The sequence below is a fragment of the Hyla sarda genome, unplaced genomic scaffold, assembly GCF_029499605.1.
Source record: "Hyla sarda isolate aHylSar1 unplaced genomic scaffold, aHylSar1.hap1 scaffold_1287, whole genome shotgun sequence".
In the NCBI taxonomy this organism is placed as follows: domain Eukaryota; kingdom Metazoa; phylum Chordata; class Amphibia; order Anura; family Hylidae; genus Hyla; species Hyla sarda.
The window spans coordinates 34,005-60,796 of NW_026607910.1; the positions used below are offsets into that span (position 1 = coordinate 34,005).

General features: G+C 46.7%; 13 non-coding genes across 13 annotated transcripts; all 13 read right to left on the reverse strand.

Moving 5' to 3' along the window:
* Positions 1-1,369: 1,369 nt before the first annotated feature.
* On the reverse strand, positions 1,370-1,560 carry LOC130304633 (U2 spliceosomal RNA). The gene has a single exon (XR_008854367.1). It is a non-coding gene; the product is annotated as a U2 spliceosomal RNA (small nuclear RNA).
* Positions 1,561-3,658: 2,098 nt separating this feature from the next.
* Positions 3,659-3,852, reverse strand: LOC130304658 (U2 spliceosomal RNA). The gene has a single exon (XR_008854390.1). It is a non-coding gene; the product is annotated as a U2 spliceosomal RNA (small nuclear RNA).
* Positions 3,853-5,941: 2,089 nt separating this feature from the next.
* LOC130304653 (U2 spliceosomal RNA) lies at positions 5,942-6,133 on the reverse strand. The gene has a single exon (XR_008854386.1). It is a non-coding gene; the product is annotated as a U2 spliceosomal RNA (small nuclear RNA).
* A 2,102-nt stretch (positions 6,134-8,235) lies between these two features.
* Positions 8,236-8,426, reverse strand: LOC130304634 (U2 spliceosomal RNA). The gene has a single exon (XR_008854368.1). It is a non-coding gene; the product is annotated as a U2 spliceosomal RNA (small nuclear RNA).
* Positions 8,427-10,515: 2,089 nt separating this feature from the next.
* LOC130304663 (U2 spliceosomal RNA) lies at positions 10,516-10,701 on the reverse strand. The gene has a single exon (XR_008854396.1). It is a non-coding gene; the product is annotated as a U2 spliceosomal RNA (small nuclear RNA).
* Positions 10,702-11,392: 691 nt separating this feature from the next.
* Positions 11,393-11,580, reverse strand: LOC130304667 (U2 spliceosomal RNA). Its single transcript, XR_008854399.1, has one exon. It is a non-coding gene; the product is annotated as a U2 spliceosomal RNA (small nuclear RNA).
* A 2,092-nt stretch (positions 11,581-13,672) lies between these two features.
* LOC130304624 (U2 spliceosomal RNA) lies at positions 13,673-13,863 on the reverse strand. Its single transcript, XR_008854358.1, has one exon. It is a non-coding gene; the product is annotated as a U2 spliceosomal RNA (small nuclear RNA).
* Positions 13,864-15,956: 2,093 nt separating this feature from the next.
* On the reverse strand, positions 15,957-16,138 carry LOC130304664 (U2 spliceosomal RNA). The gene has a single exon (XR_008854397.1). It is a non-coding gene; the product is annotated as a U2 spliceosomal RNA (small nuclear RNA).
* A 695-nt stretch (positions 16,139-16,833) lies between these two features.
* Positions 16,834-17,021, reverse strand: LOC130304668 (U2 spliceosomal RNA). Its single transcript, XR_008854400.1, has one exon. It is a non-coding gene; the product is annotated as a U2 spliceosomal RNA (small nuclear RNA).
* Positions 17,022-19,113: 2,092 nt separating this feature from the next.
* LOC130304636 (U2 spliceosomal RNA) lies at positions 19,114-19,304 on the reverse strand. Its single transcript, XR_008854370.1, has one exon. It is a non-coding gene; the product is annotated as a U2 spliceosomal RNA (small nuclear RNA).
* A 2,084-nt stretch (positions 19,305-21,388) lies between these two features.
* Positions 21,389-21,579, reverse strand: LOC130304637 (U2 spliceosomal RNA). Its single transcript, XR_008854371.1, has one exon. It is a non-coding gene; the product is annotated as a U2 spliceosomal RNA (small nuclear RNA).
* A 2,099-nt stretch (positions 21,580-23,678) lies between these two features.
* On the reverse strand, positions 23,679-23,869 carry LOC130304639 (U2 spliceosomal RNA). Its single transcript, XR_008854372.1, has one exon. It is a non-coding gene; the product is annotated as a U2 spliceosomal RNA (small nuclear RNA).
* A 2,113-nt stretch (positions 23,870-25,982) lies between these two features.
* On the reverse strand, positions 25,983-26,173 carry LOC130304640 (U2 spliceosomal RNA). Its single transcript, XR_008854373.1, has one exon. It is a non-coding gene; the product is annotated as a U2 spliceosomal RNA (small nuclear RNA).
* Between the last annotated feature and the right edge of the window lie 619 nt (positions 26,174-26,792).

Below are 26,792 nucleotides of genomic sequence, written 5' to 3' on the forward strand. Positions count from 1 at the left end.
ACACAGCAAAGGAGAGATGTTGTTTACACCTAGTGATGTCAGTGGTATTGAGTGACATCACAGCACAGTGCTAAGGCTCCTGGGCCTGGACACAGCAGCGGCTGCAATATCTCAACGGAGAATACGTTTATATCTATGTGTGTGTGTGCGCATATATATATATATATATATATATATATATATATATATATATATTTCTCCGCCGAAATCACTTTTAAACCCATTTCCACCTTTTTTTCCCTTCTCTTCCTCTTACTTTTTTTTCACGTTTTTTTACGTTTTTCTCCTTTTCGCCTCTTTTCTGGGCGTATTATTCTTCTTTTTCTTCTTTTTTTTCGTCTAATGCATACCCCATCAGTGCAGCAATGCTTATTCAATACCGCCAGCAGATGGAGACACTGGGGGATAATTTTCTAAGGATTTATACTGATTTTTCCTGTCTGAATTTGTCGCACAGAAAGTTGCAGGCCAAATATGTGTGACATTTCTGCGACTTTAGCTTCTAGAGCATTTTTACAACATTATACATAGGTGCTGAATACATAAAAAGCGACTGTTCAGCGACAGACAAGTCGCATCGGCTGAAAGTAGGCCAGAATGTCAGTCCATGTTGGAGCAGGTTTAGATACAGTCTAAAGCATAGATCTCAAAGTCTGTGCACAGAATTTAGCAAGGGCCTCGCACCTTCTGATGCATCAGGTAGGTGCACAATAGCATAGCCTAACCCTCTGTACTTTGGTCTATATTGATGCGGGACATAGACAGCCAGCTGATGACCAATCCATTAGTGCAATGGATGGCTGGAAGCATTTGTCTTTGCCTTTGCAATACCACAGAAGCAATGCATGGTCAATGTACAGCAATGACACACCTGTGTGAACAGCCAGGAGACCCCCCCCCCCCCCCATGTTATGTTACATAGTTACATAGTTAGTACGGTCGAAAAAAGACATATGTCCATCACGTTCAACCAGGGAATTAAGGGGTAGGGGTGTGGCGCGATATTGGGGAAGGGATGAGATTTTATATTTCTTCATAAGCATTAATCTTATTTTGTCAATTAGGAACATTCAGCACCCACCCGCTATCAAGGCAGCTGCCTATCATGTCATGCCCTACCTGCACAGGTGTGCTGGCTACTCAAATGATCCAATTAAGGAGGCCATTTAGTCAGCAGCAGCAGAAGTCCTGTGCCTGGACGCTCCAACAGGGGCCAGACACAAGCAGAAGCAGAAGCAGCAGAAGCAGCAGCAGCACCACCTTTTGTTTTTTGGCTGCAGCAGCAGCAAGGCCCACAGGGCTGGCTAGCTGGCTAGCCAGCAAGCAGGTAGCAATGAAAGTAGGAATCTTTCTTTTTAACCCTGTAAGGGGGTGGTGCACTGTACCCGAAGATACTGCCATATCGGGTCAATGCATAGGGCGACGGAAGCAAGCTTCGAAATCGGCCCCCGTTCTCAAAAATCCATTTAATATATGGTCCCCAGATAGGGGACGTATCAGATATTAAACTGATAAGAACAGATACTACACTTGATCTTAGCCAAAAGGCCGAGAAGCGATAACCGTGAAAGGGGCGGGCCCAACAAGGTCCCCTTCATGGGCACTATCACTGCTTGCTGTCAGGGAGGCTGCCAGACAATTTTCCATGCACACTCTGGGCTGGGGGGCAGTCAACCACCAGTACACACAGCAGAACCTAAACCCATACCATTATTGCTAAGCAGCAAGACAGGGGCCCATTGCACTCCCACGGGGCCTTTTTAAATGCAATCCATAACCCGGATTTGCCAGGAACCCTTCTTACTCCTCCTACTTGCATGTGACACTGGGCTTAGGATCTGCATAGGAAACACACACACAAGCACACACCTACCTTTGTTGCCTGCAGATGCCTCCTTGGCTGTCCCCAAACGGTATCAAACCAACACCCACGGGAAGCTGTAAGCATAGAGGACATGCCTGCACCCCATTGGACTTACCTGTGTGGGTTAAATCCGGGTTATTTGACAACCTATGGCGGTGATGGTTCTGCTCAGGCAGAGCAGTGCTGATGCTCCTCATAAAGCTGTCGCTGCTGTGAAGGTTCTAGGTGACATCACAAATCCCTTTGGTTACATACACAACAAAGCTGGGTTGTTGTTGTTTACACTCTGCAAGGCCTGTGGAAGTGAGTGACATCATAGCACTGTAGTTCTGAGGGTTCAAGATGGATGCAACAATCTCCTGTTGCTTCTATGAAGGCCGTAATAGACGACATCACCAAACAGCTCCATAGTCACATACACAGCAAAGGAGAGATGTTGTTTACACCTAGTGATGTTGAGTGACATCACAGCACAGTGCTAAGGCTCCTGGGCCTGGACACAGCAGCGGCTGCAATATCTCAACGGAGAATACGTTTATATCTATGTGTGTGTGTGCGCATATATATATATATATATATATATATATATATATATATATATATTCTCCGCCGAAATCACTTTTAAACCCATTTCCACCTTTTTTTCCCTTCTCTTCCTCTTACTTTTTTTTCACGTTTTTTTACGTTTTTCTCCTTTTCGCCTCTTTTCTGGGCGTATTATTCTTCTTTTTCTTCTTTTTTTTCGTCTAATGCATACCCCATCAGTGCAGCAATGCTTATTCAATACCGCCAGCAGATGGAGACACTGGGGGATAATTTTCTAAGGATTTATACTGATTTTTCCTGTCTGAATTTGTCGCACAGAAAGTTGCAGGCCAAATATGTGTGACATTTCTGCGACTTTAGCTTCTAGAGCATTTTTACAACATTATACATAGGTGCTGAATACATAAAAAGCGACTGTTCAGCGACAGACAAGTCGCATCGGCTGAAAGTAGGCCAGAATGTCAGTCCATGTTGGAGCAGGTTTAGATACAGTCTAAAGCATAGATCTCAAAGTCTGTGCACAGAATTTAGCAAGGGCCTCGCACCTTCTGATGCATCAGGTAGGTGCACAATAGCATAGCCTAACCCTCTGTACTTTGGTCTATATTGATGCGGGACATAGACAGCCAGCTGATGACCAATCCATTAGTGCAATGGATGGCTGGAAGCATTTGTCTTTGCCTTTGCAATACCACAGAAGCAATGCATGGTCAATGTACAGCAATGACACACCTGTGTGAACAGCCAGGAGACCCCCCCCCCCCCCCCCCCATGTTATGTTACATAGTTACATAGTTAGTACGGTCGAAAAAAGACATATGTCCATCACGTTCAACCAGGGAATTAAGGGGTAGGGGTGTGGCGCGATATTGGGGAAGGGATGAGATTTTATATTTCTTCATAAGCATTAATCTTATTTTGTCAATTAGGAACATTCAGCACCCACCCGCTATCAAGGCAGCTGCCTATCATGTCATGCCCTACCTGCACAGGTGTGCTGGCTACTCAAATGATCCAATTAAGGAGGCCATTTAGTCAGCAGCAGCAGAAGTCCTGTGCCTGGACGCTCCAACAGGGGCCAGACACAAGCAGAAGCAGAAGCAGCAGAAGCAGCAGCAGCACCACCTTTTGTTTTTTGGCTGCAGCAGCAGCAAGGCCCACAGGGCTGGCTAGCTGGCTAGCCAGCAAGCAGGTAGCAATGAAAGTAGGAATCTTTCTTTTTAAATCTTTCTTTTTAACCCTGTAAGGGGGTGGTGCACTGTACCCGAAGATACTGCCATATCGGGTCAATGCATAGGGCGACGGAAGCAAGCTTCGAAATCGGCCCCCGTTCTCAAAAAATCCATTTAATATATGGTCCCCAGATAGGGGGACGTATCAGATATTAAACTGATAAGAACAGATACTACACTTGATCTTAGCCAAAAAGGCCGAGAAGCGATAACCGTGAAAGGGGCGGGCCCAACAAGGTCCCCTTCATGGGCACTATCACTGCTTGCTGTCAGGGAGGCTGCCAGACAATTTTCCATGCACACTCTGGGCTGGGGGGCAAGTCAACCACCAGTACACACAGCAGAACCTAAACCCATACCATTATTGCTAAGCAGCAAGACAGGGGCCCATTGCACTCCCACGGGGCCTTTTTAAATGCAATCCATAACCCGGATTTGCCAGGAACCCTTCTTACTCCTCCTACTTGCATGTGACACTGGGCTTAGGATCTGCATAGGAAACACACACACAAGCACACACCTACCTTTGTTGCCTGCAGATGCCTCCTTGGCTGTCCCCAAACGGTATCAAACCAACACCACGGGAAGCTGTAAGCATAGAGGACATGCCTGCACCCCATTGGACTTACCTGTGTGGGTTAAATCCGGGTTATTTGACAACCTATGGCGGTGATGGTTCTGCTCAGGCAGAGCAGTGCTGATGCTCCTCATAAAGCTGTCGCTGCTGTGAAGGTTCTAGGTGACATCACAAATCCCTTTTGGTTACATACACAACAAAGCTGGGTTGTTGTTGTTTACACTCTGCAAGGCCTGTGGAAGTGAGTGACATCATAGCACTGTAGTTCTGAGGGTTCAAGATGGATGCAACAATCTCCTGTTGCTTCTATGAAGGCCGTAATAGACGACATCACCAAACAGCTCCATAGTCACATACACAGCAAAGGAGAGATGTTGTTTACACCTAGTGATGTCAGTGGTATTGAGTGACATCACAGCACAGTGCTAAGGCTCCTGGGCCTGGACACAGCAGCGGCTGCAATATCTCAACGGAGAATACGTTTATATCTATGTGTGTGTGTGCGCATATATATATATATATATATATATATATATATATATATATATATATATATTTCTCCGCCGAAATCACTTTTAAACCCATTTCCACCTTTTTTTCCCTTCTCTTCCTCTTACTTTTTTTTCACGTTTTTTTACGTTTTTCTCCTTTTTCGCCTCTCTTTTCTGGGCGTATTATTCTTCTTTTTCTTCTTTTTTTTCGTCTAATGCATACCCCATCAGTGCAGCAATGCTTATTCAATACCGCCAGCAGATGGAGACACTGGGGTGATAATTTTCTAAAGATTTATACTGATTTTTCCTGTCTGAATTTGTCGCACAGAAAGTTGCAGGCCAAATATGTGTGACATTTCTGCGACTTTAGCTTCTAGAGCATTTTTACAACATTATACATAGGTGCTGAATACATAAAAAGCGACTGTTCAGCGACAGACAAGTCGCATCGGCTGAAAGTAGGCCAGAATGTCAGTCCATGTTGGAGCAGGTTTAGATACAGTCTAAAGCATAGATCTCAAAGTCTGTGCACAGAATTTAGCAAGGGCCTCGCACCTTCTGATGCATCAGGTAGGTGCACAATAGCATAGCCTAACCCTCTGTACTTTGGTCTATATTGATGCGGGACATAGACAGCCAGCTGATGACCAATCCATTAGTGCAATGGATGGCTGGAAGCATTTGTCTTTGCCTTTGCAATACCACAGAAGCAATGCATGGTCAATGTACAGCAATGACACACCTGTGTGAACAGCCAGGAGACCCCCCCCCCCCCCCCATGTTATGTTACATAGTTAGTACGGTCGAAAAAAGACATATGTCCATCACAGTTCAACCAGGGAATTAAGGGTAGGGGTGTGGCGCGATATTGGGGAAGGGATGAGATTTTATATTTCTTCATAAGCATTAATCTTATTTTGTCAATTAGGAACATTCAGCACCCACCCGCTATCAAGGCAGCTGCCTATCATGTCATGCCCTACCTGCACAAGTGTGCTGGCTACTCAAATGATCCAATTAAGGAGGCCATTTAGTCAGCAGCAGCAGAAGTCCTGTGCCTGGACGCTCCAACAGGGGCCAGACACAAGCAGAAGCAGCAGAAGCAGCAGCAGCACCACCTTTTGTTTTTTGGCTGCAGCAGCAGCAAGGCCAACAGGGCTGGCTAGCTGGCTAGCCAGCAAGCAGGTAGCAATGAAAGTAGGAATCTTTCTTTTTAAACCCTGTAAGGGGGTGGTGCACTGTACCCGAAGATACTGCCATATCGGGTCAATGCATAGGGCGACGGAAGCAAGCTTCGAAATCGGCCCCCCGTTCTCAAAAATCCATTTAATATATGGTCCCCAGATAGGGGACGTATCAGATATTAAACTGATAAGAACAGATACTACACTTGATCTTAGCCAAAAGGCCGAGAAGCGATAACCGTGAAAGGGGCGGGCCCAACAAGGTCCCCTTCATGGGCACTATCACTGCTTGCTGTCAGGGAGGCTGCCAGACAATTTTCCATGCACACTCTGGTGCTGGGGGGGCAGTCAACCACCAGTACACACAGCAGAACCTAAACCCATACCATTATTGCTAAGCAGCAAGACAGGGGCCCATTGCACTCCCACGGGGCCTTTTTAAATGCAATCCATAACCCGGATTTGCCAGGAACCCTTCTTACTCCTCCTTACTTGCATGTGACACTGGGCTTAGGATCTGCATAGGAAACACACACACAAGCACACACCTACCTTTGTTGCCTGCAGATGCCTCCTTGGCTGTCCCCAAACGGTATCAAACCAACACCCACGGGAAGCTGTAAGCATAGAGGACATGCCTGCACCCCATTGGACTTACCTGTGTGGGTTAAATCCGGGTTATTTGACAACCTATGGCGGTGATGGTTCTGCTCAGGCAGAGCAGTGCTGATGCTCCTCATAAAGCTGTCGCTGCTGTGAAGGTTCTAGGTGACATCACAAATCCCTTTGGTTACATACACAACAAAGCTGGGTTGTTGTTGTTTACACTCTGCAAGGCCTGTGGAAGTGAGTGACATCATAGCACTGTAGTTCTGAGGGTTCAAGATGGATGCAACAATCTCCTGTTGCTTCTATGAAGCCGTAATAGACGACATCACCAACAGCTCCATAGTCACATACACAGCAAAGGAGAGATGTTGTTTACACCTAGTGATGTCAGTGGTATTGAGTGACATCACAGCACAGTGCTAAGGCTCCTGGGCCTGGACACAGCAGCCGGCTGCAATATCTCAACGGAGAATACGTTTATATCTATGTGTGTGTGTGCGCATATATATATATATATATATATATATATATATATATATATATATATATTTCCTCCGCCGAAATCCACTTTTAAACCCATTTCCACCCTTTTTTTCCCTTCTCTTCCTCTTACTTTTTTTTCACGTTTTTTTACGTTTTTCTCCTTTTCGCCTCTTTTCTGGGCGTATTATTCTTCTTTTTCTTCTTTTTTTTCGTCTAATGCATACCCCATCAGTGCAGCAATGCTTATTCAATACCGCCAGCAGATGGAGACACTGGGGGATAATTTTCTAAGGATTTATACTGATTTTTTCCTGTCTGAATTTGTCGCACAGAAAGTTGCAGGCCAAATATGTGTGACATTTCTGCGACTTTAGCTTCTAGAGCATTTTTACAACATTATACATAGGTGCTGAATACATAAAAAGCGACTGTTCAGCGACAGACAAGTCGCATCGGCTGAAAGTAGGCCAGAATGTCAGTCCATGTTGGAGCAGGTTTAGATACAGTCTAAAGCATAGATCTCAAAGTCTGTGCACAGAATTTAGCAAGGGCCTCGCACCTTCTGATGCATCAGGTAGGTGCACAATAGCATAGCCTAACCCTCTGTACTTTGGTCTATATTGATGCGGGACATAGACAGCCAGCTGATGACCAATCCATTAGTGCAATGGATGGCTGGAAGCATTTGTCTTTGCCTTTGCAATACCACAGAAGCAATGCATGGTCAATGTACAGCAATGACACACCTGTGTGAACAGCCAGGAGACCCCCCCCCCCCCCCCCATGTTATGTTACATAGTTACATAGTTAGTACGGTCGAAAAAAGACATATGTCCATCACGTTCAACCAGGGAATTAAGGGGTAGGGGTGTGGCGCGATATTGGGGAAGGGATGAGATTTTATATTTCTTCATAAGCATTAATCTTATTTTGTCAATTAGGAACATTCAGCACCCACCCGCTATCAAGGCAGCTGCCTATCATGTCATGCCCTACCTGCACAGGTGTGCTGGCTACTCAAATGATCCAATTAAGGAGGCCATTTAGTCAGCAGCAGCAGAAGTCCTGTGCCTGGACGCTCCAACAGGGGCCAGACACAAGCAGAAGCAGAAGCAGCAGAAGCAGCAGCAGCACCACCTTTTGTTTTTTGGCTGCAGCAGCAGCAAGGCCCACAGGGCTGGCTAGCTGGCTAGCCAGCAAGCAGGTAGCAATGAAAGTAGGAATCTTTCTTTTTAACCCTGTAAGGGGGTGGTGCACTGTACCCGAAGATACTGCCATATCGGGTCAATGCATAGGGCGACGGAAGCAAGCTTCGAAATCGGCCCCCGTTCTCAAAAATCCATTTAATATATGGTCCCCAGATAGGGGACGTATCAGATATTAAACTGATAAGAACAGATACTACACTTGATCTTAGCCAAAAGGCCGAGAAGCGATAACCGTGAAAGGGGCGGGCCCAACAAGGTCCCCTTCATGGGCACTATCACTGCTTGCTGTCAGGGAGGCTGCCAGACAATTTTCCATGCACACTCTGGGCTGGGGGGCAGTCAACCACCAGTACACACAGCAGAACCTAAACCCATACCATTATTGCTAAGCAGCAAGACAGGGGCCCATTGCACTCCCACGGGGCCTTTTTAAATGCAATCCATAACCCGGATTTGCCAGGAACCCTTCTTACTCCTCCTACTTGCATGTGACACTGGGCTTAGGATCTGCATAGGAAACACACACACAAGCACACACCTACCTTTGTTGCCTGCAGATGCCTCCTTGGCTGTCCCCAAACGGTATCAAACCAACACCCACGGGAAGCTGTAAGCATAGAGGACATGCCTGCACCCCATTGGACTTACCTGTGTGGGTTAAATCCGGGTTATTTGACAACCTATGGCGGTGATGGTTCTGCTCAGGCAGAGCAGTGCTGATGCTCCTCATAAAGCTGTCGCTGCTGTGAAGGTTCTAGGTGACATCACAAATCCCTTTGGTTACATACACAACAAAGCTGGGTTGTTGTTGTTTACACTCTGCAAGGCCTGTGGAAGTGAGTGACATCATAGCACTGTAGTTCTGAGGGTTCAAGATGGATGCAACAATCTCCTGTTGCTTCTATGAAGGCCGTAATAGACGACATCACCAAACAGCTCCATAGTCACATACACAGCAAAGGAGAGATGTTGTTTACACCTAGTGATGTCAGTGGTATTGAGTGACATCACAGCACAGTGCTAAGGCTCCTGGGCCTGGACACAGCAGCGGCTGCAATATCTCAACGGAGAATACGTTTATATCTATGTGTGTGTGTGCGCATATATATATATATATATATATATATATATATATATATATATTTCTCCGCCGAAATCACTTTTAAACCCATTTCCACCTTTTTTTCCCTTCTCTTCCTCTTACTTTTTTTTCACGTTTTTTTACGTTTTTCTCCTTTTCGCCTCTTTTCTGGGCGTATTATTCTTCTTTTTCTTCTTTTTTTTCGTCTAATGCATACCCCATCAGTGCAGCAATGCTTATTCAATACCGCCAGCAGATGGAGACACTGGGGGATAATTTTCTAAGGATTTATACTGATTTTTCCTGTCTGAATTTGTCGCACAGAAAGTTGCAGGCCAAATATGTGTGACATTTCTGCGACTTTAGCTTCTAGAGCATTTTTACAACATTATACATAGGTGCTGAATACATAAAAAGCGACTGTTCAGCGACAGACAAGTCGCATCGGCTGAAAGTAGGCCAGAATGTCAGTCCATGTTGGAGCAGGTTTAGATACAGTCTAAAGCATAGATCTCAAAGTCTGTGCACAGAATTTAGCAAGGGCCTTGCACCTTCTGATGCATCAGGTAGGTGCACAATAGCATAGCCTAACCCTCTGTACTTTGGTCTATATTGATGCGGGACATAGACAGCCAGCTGATGACCAATCCATTAGTGCAATGGATGGCTGGAAGCATTTGTCTTTGCCTTTGCAATACCACAGAAGCAATGCATGGTCAATGTACAGCAATGACACACCTGTGTGAACAGCCAGGAGACCCCCCCCCCCCCCCCATGTTATGTTACATAGTTACATAGTTAGTACGGTCGAAAAAAGACATATGTCCATCACGTTCAACCAGGGAATTAAGGGGTAGGGGTGTGGCGCGATATTGGGGAAGGGATGAGATTTTATATTTCTTCATAAGCATTAATCTTATTTTGTCAATTAGGAACATTCAGCACCCACCCGCTATCAAGGCAGCTGCCTATCATGTCATGCCCTACCTGCACAGGTGTGCTGGCTACTCAAATGATCCAATTAAGGAGGCCATTTAGTCAGCAGCAGCAGAAGTCCTGTGCCTGGACGCTCCAACAGGGGCCAGACACAAGCAGAAGCAGAAGCAGCAGAAGCAGCAGCAGCACCACCTTTTGTTTTTTGGCTGCAGCAGCAGCAAGGCCCACAGGGCTGGCTAGCTGGCTAGCCAGCAAGCAGGTAGCAATGAAAGTAGGAATCTTTCTTTTTAACCCTGTAAGGGGGTGGTGCACTGTACCCGAAGATACTGCCATATCGGGTCAATGCATAGGGCGACGGAAGCAAGCTTCGAAATCGGCCCCCGTTCTCAAAAATCCATTTAATATATGGTCCCCAGATAGGGGACGTATCAGATATTAAACTGATAAGAACAGATTTTTTTTTTTTTTTTATCTAAAGCCAAGGAACGTGCTTTCGATTCACCCAAAGTGCAAGAAAAAGTGCAAACGTGTTACACTAAAAAAAACGTGCACAAAGGATGCGGTCTATCGCAAGCCCTTCTCCGATAGGAGAGAGGCCCCCCAACAAACCTTACCCTTCGCCTCCGGACCAAAAGGTACCTGCGAGGTTCCAGGTTCGATGTCCCTTTTCGCCGAAGCTACTAGGGGACCACAAATGCTCCCGGCATCCCCCTTGGCGTCAGCCAAGGTATCTGCCCGCAGAGCCAATTACGGTAGGTACCCTGCCAAAGCAGGAGTACCCGGGGTGTTTGCAGGGAGGTGCGGAACCTAATGGCCACACACACCTCCCCTAGACCGCCAGGAGGGACACCCAGAAGGGCTACCGCATCCTGACAAATCCTGTGAACACACAACACGCAAAAAGTGACACAGTGAGACAAAAAAGAAATAAATAAGTGAATGTGTGCAGATATACTGCCCGGACATCCGGCCGGATCTATAAAAATTTCTCTGATCCTAGCCAGAAGGCCGGGAATCAAGAGGTGAGTGCCACAAGGTGAAGAGATTATGGTGCCCGTGCTTCAACTCAGTGAGTCTATCCTCCCAGTGAGTTTCGGCACCTCGGGGGTCACCACTCCCCGAGGCACAAAAGTACCTCGGCTCTAGACCCTCTCAGCCTCATGGCGAGACCCGGAGGGAACAGGTCACATCGGGGCAGCCGTCGAGCTGATTCGTCAGAACCAGCCCCGGAAAGCCCTGGTACACCTGCATCCTCCATGCAGCACCCATTCCCACCAGCCCCATATCGGCGTTACGGTCCACCGGCATGAAAAACTGATAAGAACAGATACTACACTTGATCTTAGCCAAAAGGCCGAGAAGCGATAACCGTGAAAGGGGCGGGCCCAACAAGGTCCCCTTCATGGGCACTATCACTGCTTGCTGTCAGGGAGGCTGCCAGACAATTTTCCATGCACACTCTGGGCTGGGGGGCAGTCAACCACCAGTACACACAGCAGAACCTAAACCCATACCATTATTGCTAAGCAGCAAGACAGGGGCCCATTGCACTCCCACGGGGCCTTTTTAAATGCAATCCATAACCCGGATTTGCCAGGAACCCTTCTTACTCCTCCTACTTGCATGTGACACTGGGCTTAGGATCTGCATAGGAAACACACACACAAGCACACACCTACCTTTGTTGCCTGCAGATGCCTCCTTGGCTGTCCCCAAACGGTATCAAACCAACACCCACGGGAAGCTGTAAGCATAGAGGACATGCCTGCACCCCATTGGACTTACCTGTGTGGGTTAAATCCGGGTTATTTGACAACCTATGGCGGTGATGGTTCTGCTCAGGCAGAGCAGTGCTGATGCTCCTCATAAAGCTGTCGCTGCTGTGAAGGTTCTAGGTGACATCACAAATCCCTTTGGTTACATACACAACAAAGCTGGGTTGTTGTTGTTTACACTCTGCAAGGCCTGTGGAAGTGAGTGACATCATAGCACTGTAGTTCTGAGGGTTCAAGATGGATGCAACAATCTCCTGTTGCTTCTATGAAGGCCGTAATAGACGACATCACCAAACAGCTCCATAGTCACATACACAGCAAAGGAGAGATGTTGTTTACACCTAGTGATGTCAGTGGTATTGAGTGACATCACAGCACAGTGCTAAGGCTCCTGGGCCTGGACACAGCAGCGGCTGCAATATCTCAACGGAGAATACGTTTATATCTATGTGTGTGTGTGCGCATATATATATATATATATATATATATATATATATATATATATTTCTCCGCCGAAATCACTTTTAAACCCATTTCCACCTTTTTTTCCCTTCTCTTCCTCTTACTTTTTTTTCACGTTTTTTTACGTTTTTCTCCTTTTCGCCTCTTTTCTGGGCGTATTATTCTTCTTTTTCTTCTTTTTTTTCGTCTAATGCATACCCCATCAGTGCAGCAATGCTTATTCAATACCGCCAGCAGATGGAGACACTGGGGGATAATTTTCTAAGGATTTATACTGATTTTTCCTGTCTGAATTTGTCGCACAGAAAGTTGCAGGCCAAATATGTGTGACATTTCTGCGACTTTAGCTTCTAGAGCATTTTTACAACATTATACATAGGTGCTGAATACATAAAAAGCGACTGTTCAGCGACAGACAAGTCGCATCGGCTGAAAGTAGGCCAGAATGTCAGTCCATGTTGGAGCAGGTTTAGATACAGTCTAAAGCATAGATCTCAAAGTCTGTGCACAGAATTTAGCAAGGGCCTCGCACCTTCTGATGCATCAGGTAGGTGCACAATAGCATAGCCTAACCCTCTGTACTTTGGTCTATATTGATGCGGGACATAGACAGCCAGCTGATGACCAATCCATTAGTGCAATGGATGGCTGGAAGCATTTGTCTTTGCCTTTGCAATACCACAGAAGCAATGCATGGTCAATGTACAGCAATGACACACCTGTGTGAACAGCCAGGAGACCCCCCCCCCCCCCCCCCCATGTTATGTTACATAGTTACATAGTTAGTACGGTCGAAAAAAGACATATGTCCATCACGTTCAACCAGGGAATTAAGGGGTAGGGGTGTGGCGCGATATTGGGGAAGGGATGAGATTTTATATTTCTTCATAAGCATTAATCTTATTTTGTCAATTAGGAACATTCAGCACCCACCCGCTATCAAGGCAGCTGCCTATCATGTCATGCCCTACCTGCACAGGTGTGCTGGCTACTCAAATGATCCAATTAAGGAGGCCATTTAGTCAGCAGCAGCAGAAGTCCTGTGCCTGGACGCTCCAACAGGGGCCAGACACAAGCAGAAGCAGAAGCAGCAGAAGCAGCAGCAGCACCACCTTTTGTTTTTTGGCTGCAGCAGCAGCAAGGCCCACAGGGCTGGCTAGCTGGCTAGCCAGCAAGCAGGTAGCAATGAAAGTAGGAATCTTTCTTTTTAACCCTGTAAGGGGGTGGTGCACTGTACCCGAAGATACTGCCATATCGGGTCAATGCATAGGGCGACGGAAGCAAGCTTCGAAATCGGCCCCCGTTCTCAAAAATCCATTTAATATATGGTCCCCAGATAGGGGACATATCAGATATTAAACTGATAAGAACAGATACTACACTTGATCTTAGCCAAAAGGCCGAGAAGCGATAACCGTGAAAGGGGCGGGCCCAACAAGGTCCCCTTCATGGGCACTATCACTGCTTGCTGTCAGGGAGGCTGCCAGACAATTTTCCATGCACACTCTGGGCTGGGGGGCAGTCAACCACCAGTACACACAGCAGAACCTAAACCCATACCATTATTGCTAAGCAGCAAGACAGGGGCCCATTGCACTCCCACGGGGCCTTTTTAAATGCAATCCATAACCCGGATTTGCCAGGAACCCTTCTTACTCCTCCTACTTGCATGTGACACTGGGCTTAGGATCTGCATAGGAAACACACACACAAGCACACACCTACCTTTGTTGCCTGCAGATGCCTCCTTGGCTGTCCCCAAACGGTATCAAACCAACACCCACGGGAAGCTGTAAGCATAGAGGACATGCCTGCACCCCATTGGACTTACCTGTGTGGGTTAAATCCGGGTTATTTGACAACCTATGGCGGTGATGGTTCTGCTCAGGCAGAGCAGTGCTGATGCTCCTCATAAAGCTGTCGCTGCTGTGAAGGTTCTAGGTGACATCACAAATCCCTTTGGTTACATACACAACAAAGCTGGGTTGTTGTTGTTTACACTCTGCAAGGCCTGTGGAAGTGAGTGACATCATAGCACTGTAGTTCTGAGGGTTCAAGATGGATGCAACAATCTCCTGTTGCTTCTATGAAGGCCGTAATAGACGACATCACCAAACAGCTCCATAGTCACATACACAGCAAAGGAGAGATGTTGTTTACACCTAGTGATGTCAGTGGTATTGAGTGACATCACAGCACAGTGCTAAGGCTCCTGGGCCTGGACACAGCAGCGGCTGCATATCTCAACGGAGAATACGTTTATATCTATGTGTGTGTGTGCGCATATATATATATATATATATATATATATATATATATATATATATATTTCTCCGCCGAAATCACTTTTAAACCCATTTCCACCTTTTTTTCCCTTCTCTTCCTCTTACTTTTTTTTCACGTTTTTTTACGTTTTTCTCCTTTTCGCCTCTTTTCTGGGCGTATTATTCTTCTTTTTCTTCTTTTTTTTCGTCTAATGCATACCCCATCAGTGCAGCAATGCTTATTCAATACCGCCAGCAGATGGAGACACTGGGGGATAATTTTCTAAGGATTTATACTGATTTTTCCTGTCTGAATTTGTCGCACAGAAAGTTGCAGGCCAAATATGTGTGACATTTCTGCGACTTTAGCTTCTAGAGCATTTTTACAACATTATACATAGGTGCTGAATACATAAAAAGCGACTGTTCAGCGACAGACAAGTCGCATCGGCTGAAAGTAGGCCAGAATGTCAGTCCATGTTGGAGCAGGTTTAGATACAGTCTAAAGCATAGATCTCAAAGTCTGTGCACAGAATTTAGCAAGGGCCTTGCACCTTCTGATGCATCAGGTAGGTGCACAATAGCATAGCCTAACCCTCTGTACTTTGGTCTATATTGATGCGGGACATAGACAGCCAGCTGATGACCAATCCATTAGTGCAATGGATGGCTGGAAGCATTTGTCTTTGCCTTTGCAATACCACAGAAGCAATGCATGGTCAATGTACAGCAATGACACACCTGTGTGAACAGCCAGGAGACCCCCCCCCCCCCCCCCATGTTATGTTACATAGTTACATAGTTAGTACGGTCGAAAAAAGACATATGTCCATCACGTTCAACCAGGGAATTAAGGGGTAGGGGTGTGGCGCGATATTGGGGAAGGGATGAGATTTTATATTTCTTCATAAGCATTAATCTTATTTTGTCAATTAGGAACATTCAGCACCCACCCGCTATCAAGGCAGCTGCCTATCATGTCATGCCCTACCTGCACAGGTGTGCTGGCTACTCAAATGATCCAATTAAGGAGGCCATTTAGTCAGCAGCAGCAGAAGTCCTGTGCCTGGACGCTCCAACAGGGGCCAGACACAAGCAGAAGCAGAAGCAGCAGAAGCAGCAGCAGCACCACCTTTTGTTTTTTGGCTGCAGCAGCAGCAAGGCCCACAGGGCTGGCTAGCTGGCTAGCCAGCAAGCAGGTAGCAATGAAAGTAGGAATCTTTCTTTTTAACCCTGTAAGGGGGTGGTGCACTGTACCCGAAGATACTGCCATATCGGGTCAATGCATAGGGCGACGGAAGCAAGCTTCGAAATCGGCCCCCGTTCTCAAAAATCCATTTAATATATGGTCCCCAGATAGGGGACGTATCAGATATTAAACTGATAAGAACAGATTTTTTTTTTTTTTTTATCTAAAGCCGAGGAACGTGCTTTCGATTCACCCAAAGTGCAAGAAAAAGTGCAAACGTGTTACACTAAAAAAAACGTGCACAAAGGATGCGGTCTATCGCAAGCCCTTCTCCGATAGGAGAGAGGCCCCCCAACAAACCTTACCCTTCGCCTCCGGACCAAAAGGTACCTGCGAGGTTCCAGGTTCGATGTCCCTTTTCGCCGAAGCTACTAGGGGACCACAAATGCTCCCGGCATCCCCCTTGGCGTCAGCCAAGGTATCTGCCCGCAGAGCCAATTACGGTAGGTACCCTGCCAAAGCAGGAGTACCCGGGGTGTTTGCAGGGAGGTGCGGAACCTAATGGCCACACACACCTCCCCTAGACCGCCAGGAGGGACACCCAGAAGGGCTACCGCATCCTGACAAATCCTGTGAACACACAACACGCAAAAAGTGACACAGTGAGACAAAAAAGAAATAAATAAGTGAATGTGTGCAGATATACTGCCCGGACATCCGGCCGGATCTATAAAAATTTCTCTGATCCTAGCCAGAAGGCCGGGAATCAAGAGGTGAGTGCCACAAGGTGAAGAGATTATGGTGCCCGTGCTTCAACTCAGTGAGTCTATCCTCCCAGTGAGTTTCGGCACCTCGGGGGTCACCACTCCCCGAGGCACAAAAGTACCTCGGCTCTAGACCCTCTCAGCCTCATGGCGAGACCCGGAGGGAACAGGTCACATCGGGGCAGCCGTCGAGCTGATTCGTCAGAACCAGCCCCGGAAAGCCCTGGTACACCTGCATCCTCCATGCAGCACCCATTCCCACCAGCCCCATATCGGCGTTACGGTCCACCGGCATGAAAAACTGATAAGAACAGATACTACACTTGATCTTAGCCAAAAGGCCGAGAAGCGATAACCGTGAAAGGGGCGGGCCCAACAAGGTCCCCTTCATGGGCACTATCACTGCTTGCTGTCAGGGAGGCTGCCAGACAATTTTCCATGCACACTCTGGGCTGGGGGGCAGTCAACCACCAGTACACACAGCAGAACCTAAACCCATACCATTATTGCTAAGCAGCAAGACAGGGGCCCATTGCACTCCCACGGGGCCTTTTTAAATGCAATCCATAACCCGGATTTGCCAGGAACCCTTCTTACTCCTCCTACTTGCATGTGACACTGGGCTTAGGATCTGCATAGGAAACACACACACAAGCACACACCTACCTTTGTTGCCTGCAGATGCCTCCTTGGCTGTCCCCAAACGGTATCAAACCAACACCCACGGGAAGCTGTAAGCATAGAGGACATGCCTGCACCCCATTGGACTTACCTGTGTGGGTTAAATCCGGGTTATTTGACAACCTATGGCGGTGATGGTTCTGCTCAGGCAGAGCAGTGCTGATGCTCCTCATAAAGCTGTCGCTGCTGTGAAGGTTCTAGGTGACATCACAAATCCCTTTGGTTACATACACAACAAAGCTGGGTTGTTGTTGTTTACACTCTGCAAGGCCTGTGGAAGTGAGTGACATCATAGCACTGTAGTTCTGAGGGTTCAAGATGGATGCAACAATCTCCTGTTGCTTCTATGAAGGCCGTAATAGACGACATCACCAAACAGCTCCATAGTCACATACACAGCAAAGGAGAGATGTTGTTTACACCTAGTGATGTCAGTGGTATTGAGTGACATCACAGCACAGTGCTAAGGCTCCTGGGCCTGGACACAGCAGCGGCTGCAATATCTCAACGGAGAATACGTTTATATCTATGTGTGTGTGTGCGCATATATATATATATATATATATATATATATATATATATATATATATATTTCTCCGCCGAAATCACTTTTAAACCCATTTCCACCTTTTTTTCCCTTCTCTTCCTCTTACTTTTTTTTCACGTTTTTTTTACGTTTTTCTCCTTTTCGCCTCTTTTCTGGGCGTATTATTCTTCTTTTTCTTCTTTTTTTTCGTCTAATGCATACCCCATCAGTGCAGCAATGCTTATTCAATACCGCCAGCAGATGGAGACACTGGGGGATAATTTTCTAAGGATTTATACTGATTTTTCCTGTCTGAATTTGTCGCACAGAAAGTTGCAGGCCAAATATGTGTGACATTTCTGCGACTTTAGCTTCTAGAGCATTTTTACAACATTATACATAGGTGCTGAATACATAAAAAGCGACTGTTCAGCGACAGACAAGTCGCATCGGCTGAAAGTAGGCCAGAATGTCAGTCCATGTTGGAGCAGGTTTAGATACAGTCTAAAGCATAGATCTCAAAGTCTGTGCACAGAATTTAGCAAGGGCCTTGCACCTTCTGATGCATCAGGTAGGTGCACAATAGCATAGCCTAACCCTCTGTACTTTGGTCTATATTGATGCGGGACATAGACAGCCAGCTGATGACCAATCCATTAGTGCAATGGATGGCTGGAAGCATTTGTCTTTGCCTTTGCAATACCACAGAAGCAATGCATGGTCAATGTACAGCAATGACACACCTGTGTGAACAGCCAGGAGACCCCCCCCCCCCATGTTATGTTACATAGTTACATAGTTAGTACGGTCGAAAAAAGACATATGTCCATCACGTTCAACCAGGGAATTAAGGGGTAGGGGTGTGGCGCGATATTGGGGAAGGGATGAGATTTTATATTTCTTCATAAGCATTAATCTTATTTTGTCAATTAGGAACATTCAGCACCCACCCGCTATCAAGGCAGCTGCCTATCATGTCATGCCCTACCTGCACAGGTGTGCTGGCTACTCAAATGATCCAATTAAGGAGGCCATTTAGTCAGCAGCAGCAGAAGTCCTGTGCCTGGACGCTCCAACAGGGGCCAGACACAAGCAGAAGCAGAAGCAGCAGAAGCAGCAGCAGCACCACCTTTTGTTTTTTGGCTGCAGCAGCAGCAAGGCCCACAGGGCTGGCTAGCTGGCTAGCCAGCAAGCAGGTAGCAATGAAAGTAGGAATCTTTCTTTTTAACCCTGTAAGGGGGTGGTGCACTGTACCCGAAGATACTGCCATATCGGGTCAATGCATAGGGCGACGGAAGCAAGCTTCGAAATCGGCCCCCGTTCTCAAAAATCCATTTAATATATGGTCCCCAGATAGGGGACGTATCAGATATTAAACTGATAAGAACAGATACTACACTTGATCTTAGCCAAAAGGCCGAGAAGCGATAACCGTGAAAGGGGCGGGCCCAACAAGGTCCCCTTCATGGGCACTATCACTGCTTGCTGTCAGGGAGGCTGCCAGACAATTTTCCATGCACACTCTGGGCTGGGGGGCAGTCAACCACCAGTACACACAGCAGAACCTAAACCCATACCATTATTGCTAAGCAGCAAGACAGGGGCCCATTGCACTCCCACGGGGCCTTTTTAAATGCAATCCATAACCCGGATTTGCCAGGAACCCTTCTTACTCCTCCTACTTGCATGTGACACTGGGCTTAGGATCTGCATAGGAAACACACACACAAGCACACACCTACCTTTGTTGCCTGCAGATGCCTCCTTGGCTGTCCCCAAACGGTATCAAACCAACACCCACGGGAAGCTGTAAGCATAGAGGACATGCCTGCACCCCATTGGACTTACCTGTGTGGGTTAAATCCGGGTTATTTGACAACCTATGGCGGTGATGGTTCTGCTCAGGCAGAGCAGTGCTGATGCTCCTCATAAAGCTGTCGCTGCTGTGAAGGTTCTAGGTGACATCACAAATCCCTTTGGTTACATACACAACAAAGCTGGGTTGTTGTTGTTTACACTCTGCAAGGCCTGTGGAAGTGAGTGACATCATAGCACTGTAGTTCTGAGGGTTCAAGATGGATGCAACAATCTCCTGTTGCTTCTATGAAGGCCGTAATAGACGACATCACCAAACAGCTCCATAGTCACATACACAGCAAAGGAGAGATGTTGTTTACACCTAGTGATGTCAGTGGTATTGAGTGACATCACAGCACAGTGCTAAGGCTCCTGGGCCTGGACACAGCAGCGGCTGCAATATCTCAACGGAGAATACGTTTATATCTATGTGTGTGTGTGCGCATATATATATATATATATATATATATATATATATATATATCTCCGCCGAAATCACTTTTAAACCCATTTCCACCTTTTTTTCCCTTCTCTTCCTCTTACTTTTTTTTCACGTTTTTTTACGTTTTTCTCCTTTTCGCCTCTTTTCTGGGCGTATTATTCTTCTTTTTCTTCTTTTTTTTCGTCTAATGCATACCCCATCAGTGCAGCAATGCTTATTCAATACCGCCAGCAGATGGAGACACTGGGGGATAATTTTCTAAGGATTTATACTGATTTTTCCTGTCTGAATTTGTCGCACAGAAAGTTGCAGGCCAAATATGTGTGACATTTCTGCGACTTTAGCTTCTAGAGCATTTTTACAACATTATACATAGGTGCTGAATACATAAAAAGCGACTGTTCAGCGACAGACAAGTCGCATCGGCTGAAAGTAGGCCAGAATGTCAGTCCATGTTGGAGCAGGTTTAGATACAGTCTAAAGCATAGATCTCAAAGTCTGTGCACAGAATTTAGCAAGGGCCTCGCACCTTCTGATGCATCAGGTAGGTGCACAATAGCATAGCCTAACCCTCTGTACTTTGGTCTATATTGATGCGGGACATAGACAGCCAGCTGATGACCAATCCATTAGTGCAATGGATGGCTGGAAGCATTTGTCTTTGCCTTTGCAATACCACAGAAGCAATGCATGGTCAATGTACAGCAATGACACACCTGTGTGAACAGCCAGGAGACCCCCCCCCCCCCCCATGTTATGTTACATAGTTACATAGTTAGTACGGTCGAAAAAAGACATATGTCCATCACGTTCAACCAGGGAATTAAGGGGTAGGGGTGTGGCGCGATATTGGGGAAGGGATGAGATTTTATATTTCTTCATAAGCATTAATCTTATTTTGTCAATTAGGAACATTCAGCACCCACCCGCTATCAAGGCAGCTGCCTATCATGTCATGCCCTACCTGCACAGGTGTGCTGGCTACTCAAATGATCCAATTAAGGAGGCCATTTAGTCAGCAGCAGCAGAAGTCCTGTGCCTGGACGCTCCAACAGGGGCCAGACACAAGCAGAAGCAGAAGCAGCAGAAGCAGCAGCAGCACCACCTTTTGTTTTTTGGCTGCAGCAGCAGCAAGGCCCACAGGGCTGGCTAGCTGGCTAGCCAGCAAGCAGGTAGCAATGAAAGTAGGAATCTTTCTTTTTAACCCTGTAAGGGGGTGGTGCACTGTACCCGAAGATACTGCCATATCGGGTCAATGCATAGGGCGACGGAAGCAAGCTTCGAAATCGGCCCCCGTTCTCAAAAATCCATTTAATATATGGTCCCCAGATAGGGGACGTATCAGATATTAAACTGATAAGAACAGATACTACACTTGATCTTAGCCAAAAGGCCGAGAAGCGATAACCGTGAAAGGGGCGGGCCCAACAAGGTCCCCTTCATGGGCACTATCACTGCTTGCTGTCAGGGAGGCTGCCAGACAATTTTCCATGCACACTCTGGGCTGGGGGGCAGTCAACCACCAGTACACACAGCAGAACCTAAACCCATACCATTATTGCTAAGCAGCAAGACAGGGGCCCATTGCACTCCCACGGGGCCTTTTTAAATGCAATCCATAACCCGGATTTGCCAGGAACCCTTCTTACTCCTCCTACTTGCATGTGACACTGGGCTTAGGATCTGCATAGGAAACACACACACAAGCACACACCTACCTTTGTTGCCTGCAGATGCCTCCTTGGCTGTCCCCAAACGGTATCAAACCAACACCCACGGGAAGCTGTAAGCATAGAGGACATGCCTGCACCCCATTGGACTTACCTGTGTGGGTTAAATCCGGGTTATTTGACAACCTATGGCGGTGATGGTTCTGCTCAGGCAGAGCAGTGCTGATGCTCCTCATAAAGCTGTCGCTGCTGTGAAGGTTCTAGGTGACATCACAAATCCCTTTGGTTACATACACAACAAAGCTGGGTTGTTGTTGTTTACACTCTGCAAGGCCTGTGGAAGTGAGTGACATCATAGCACTGTAGTTCTGAGGGTTCAAGATGGATGCAACAATCTCCTGTTGCTTCTATGAAGGCCGTAATAGACGACATCACCAAACAGCTCCATAGTCACATACACAGCAAAGGAGAGATGTTGTTTACACCTAGTGATGTCAGTGGTATTGAGTGACATCACAGCACAGTGCTAAGGCTCCTGGGCCTGGACACAGCAGCGGCTGCAATATCTCAACGGAGAATACGTTTATATCTATGTGTGTGTGTGCGCATATATATATATATATATATATATATATATATATATATATATATATATTTCTCCGCCGAAATCACTTTTAAACCCATTTCCACCTTTTTTTCCCTTCTCTTCCTCTTACTTTTTTTTCACGTTTTTTTACGTTTTTCTCCTTTTCGCCTCTTTTCTGGGCGTATTATTCTTCTTTTTCTTCTTTTTTTTCGTCTAATGCATACCCCATCAGTGCAGCAATGCTTATTCAATACCGCCAGCAGATGGAGACACTGGGGGATAATTTTCTAAGGATTTATACTGATTTTTCCTGTCTGAATTTGTCGCACAGAAAGTTGCAGGCCAAATATGTGTGACATTTCTGCGACTTTAGCTTCTAGAGCATTTTTACAACATTATACATAGGTGCTGAATACATAAAAAGCGACTGTTCAGCGACAGACAAGTCGCATCGGCTGAAAGTAGGCCAGAATGTCAGTCCATGTTGGAGCAGGTTTAGATACAGTCTAAAGCATAGATCTCAAAGTCTGTGCACAGAATTTAGCAAGGGCCTCGCACCTTCTGATGCATCAGGTAGGTGCACAATAGCATAGCCTAACCCTCTGTACTTTGGTCTATATTGATGCGGGACATAGACAGCCAGCTGATGACCAATCCATTAGTGCAATGGATGGCTGGAAGCATTTGTCTTTGCCTTTGCAATACCACAGAAGCAATGCATGGTCAATGTACAGCAATGACACACCTGTGTGAACAGCCAGGAGACCCCCCCCCCCCCCCCCCCCATGTTATGTTACATAGTTACATAGTTAGTACGGTCGAAAAAAGACATATGTCCATCACGTTCAACCAGGGAATTAAGGGGTAGGGGTGTGGCGCGATATTGGGGAAGGGATGAGATTTTATATTTCTTCATAAGCATTAATCTTATTTTGTCAATTAGGAACATTCAGCACCCACCCGCTATCAAGGCAGCTGCCTATCATGTCATGCCCTACCTGCACAGGTGTGCTGGCTACTCAAATGATCCAATTAAGGAGGCCATTTAGTCAGCAGCAGCAGAAGTCCTGTGCCTGGACGCTCCAACAGGGGCCAGACACAAGCAGAAGCAGAAGCAGCAGAAGCAGCAGCAGCACCACCTTTTGTTTTTTGGCTGCAGCAGCAGCAAGGCCCACAGGGCTGGCTAGCTGGCTAGCCAGCAAGCAGGTAGCAATGAAAGTAGGAATCTTTCTTTTTAACCCTGTAAGGGGGTGGTGCACTGTACCCGAAGATACTGCCATATCGGGTCAATGCATAGGGCGACGGAAGCAAGCTTCGAAATCGGCCCCCGTTCTCAAAAATCCATTTAATATATGGTCCCCAGATAGGGGACGTATCAGATATTAAACTGATAAGAACAGATACTACACTTGATCTTAGCCAAAAGGCCGAGAAGCGATAACCGTGAAAGGGGCGGGCCCGGGCCCAACAAGGTCCCCTTCATGGGCACTATCACTGCTTGCTGTCAGGGAGGCTGCCAGACAATTTTCCATGCACACTCTGGGCTGGGGGGCAGTCAACCACCAGTACACACAGCAGAACCTAAACCCATACCATTATTGCTAAGCAGCAAGACAGGGGCCCATTGCACTCCCACGGGGCCTTTTTAAATGCAATCCATAACCCGGATTTGCCAGGAACCCTTCTTACTCCTCCTACTTGCATGTGACACTGGGCTTAGGATCTGCATAGGAAACACACACACAAGCACACACCTACCTTTGTTGCCTGCAGATGCCTCCTTGGCTGTCCCCAAACGGTATCAAACCAACACCCACGGGAAGCTGTAAGCATAGAGGACATGCCTGCACCCCATTGGACTTACCTGTGTGGGTTAAATCCGGGTTATTTGACAACCTATGGCGGTGATGGTTCTGCTCAGGCAGAGCAGTGCTGATGCTCCTCATAAAGCTGTCGCTGCTGTGAAGGTTCTAGGTGACATCACAAATCCCTTTGGTTACATACACAACAAAGCTGGGTTGTTGTTGTTTACACTCTGCAAGGCCTGTGGAAGTGAGTGACATCATAGCACTGTAGTTCTGAGGGTTCAAGATGGATGCAACAATCTCCTGTTGCTTCTATGAAGGCCGTAATAGACGACATCACCAAACAGCTCCATAGTCACATACACAGCAAAGGAGAGATGTTGTTTACACCTAGTGATGTCAGTGGTATTGAGTGACATCACAGCACAGTGCTAAGGCTCCTGGGCCTGGACACAGCAGCGGCTGCAATATCTCAACGGAGAATACGTTTATATCTATGTGTGTGTGTGCGCATATATATATATATATATATATATATATATATATATATATATATATATATTTCTCCGCCGAAATCACTTTTAAACCCATTTCCACCTTTTTTTCCCTTCTCTTCCTCTTACTTTTTTTTCACGTTTTTTTACGTTTTTCTCCTTTTCGCCTCTTTTCTGGGCGTATTATTCTTCTTTTTCTTCTTTTTTTTCGTCTAATGCATACCCCATCAGTGCAGCAATGCTTATTCAATACCGCCAGCAGATGGAGACACTGGGGGATAATTTTCTAAGGATTTATACTGATTTTTCCTGTCTGAATTTGTCGCACAGAAAGTTGCAGGCCAAATATGTGTGACATTTCTGCGACTTTAGCTTCTAGAGCCTTTTTACAACATTATACATAGGTGCTGAATACATAAAAAGCGACTGTTCAGCGACAGACAAGTCGCATCGGCTGAAAGTAGGCCAGAATGTCAGTCCATGTTGGAGCAGGTTTAGATACAGTCTAAAGCATAGATCTCAAAGTCTGTGCACAGAATTTAGCAAGGGCCTCGCACCTTCTGATGCATCAGGTAGGTGCACAATAGCATAGCCTAACCCTCTGTACTTTGGTCTATATTGATGCGGGACATAGACAGCCAGCTGATGACCAATCCATTAGTGCAATGGATGGCTGGAAGCATTTGTCTTTGCCTTTGCAATACCACAGAAGCAATGCATGGTCAATGTACAGCAATGACACACCTGTGTGAACAGCCAGGAGACCCCCCCCCCCCCCCCCCCCATGTTATGTTACATAGTTACATAGTTAGTACGGTCGAAAAAAGACATATGTCCATCACGTTCAACCAGGGAATTAAGGGGTAGGGGTGTGGCGCGATATTGGGGAAGGGATGAGATTTTATATTTCTTCATAAGCATTAATCTTATTTTGTCAATTAGGAACATTCAGCACCCACCCGCTATCAAGGCAGCTGCCTATCATGTCATGCCCTACCTGCACAGGTGTGCTGGCTACTCAAATGATCCAATTAAGGAGGCCATTTAGTCAGCAGCAGCAGAAGTCCTGTGCCTGGACGCTCCAACAGGGGCCAGACACAAGCAGAAGCAGAAGCAGAAGCAGCAGAAGCAGCAGCAGCACCACCTTTTGTTTTTTGGCTGCAGCAGCAGCAAGGCCCACAGGGCTGGCTAGCTGGCTAGCCAGCAAGCAGGTAGCAATGAAAGTAGGAATCTTTCTTTTTAACCCTGTAAGGGGGTGGTGCACTGTACCCGAAGATACTGCCATATCGGGTCAATGCATAGGGCGACGGAAGCAAGCTTCGAAATCGGCCCCCGTTCTCAAAAATCCATTTAATATATGGTCCCCAGATAGGGGACGTATCAGATATTAAACTGATAAGAACAGATACTACACTTGATCTTAGCCAAAAGGCCGAGAAGCGATAACCGTGAAAGGGGCGGGCCCAACAAGGTCCCCTTCATGGGCACTATCACTGCTTGCTGTCAGGGAGGCTGCCAGACAATTTTCCATGCACACTCTGGGCTGGGGGGCAGTCAACCACCAGTACACACAGCAGAACCTAAACCCATACCATTATTGCTAAGCAGCAAGACAGGGGCCCATTGCACTCCCACGGGGCCTTTTTAAATGCAATCCATAACCCGGATTTGCCAGGAACCCTTCTTACTCCTCCTACTTGCATGTGACACTGGGCTTAGGATCTGCATAGGAAACACACACACAAGCACACACCTACCTTTGTTGCCTGCAGATGCCTCCTTGGCTGTCCCCAAACGGTATCAAACCAACACCCACGGGAAGCTGTAAGCATAGAGGACATGCCTGCACCCCATTGGACTTACCTGTGTGGGTTAAATCCGGGTTATTTGACAACCTATGGCGGTGATGGTTCTGCTCAGGCAGATCAGTGCTGATGCTCCTCATAAAGCTGTCGCTGCTGTGAAGGTTCTAGGTGACATCACAAATCCCTTTGGTTACATACACAACAAAGCTGGGTTGTTGTTGTTTACACTCTGCAAGGCCTGTGGAAGTGAGTGACATC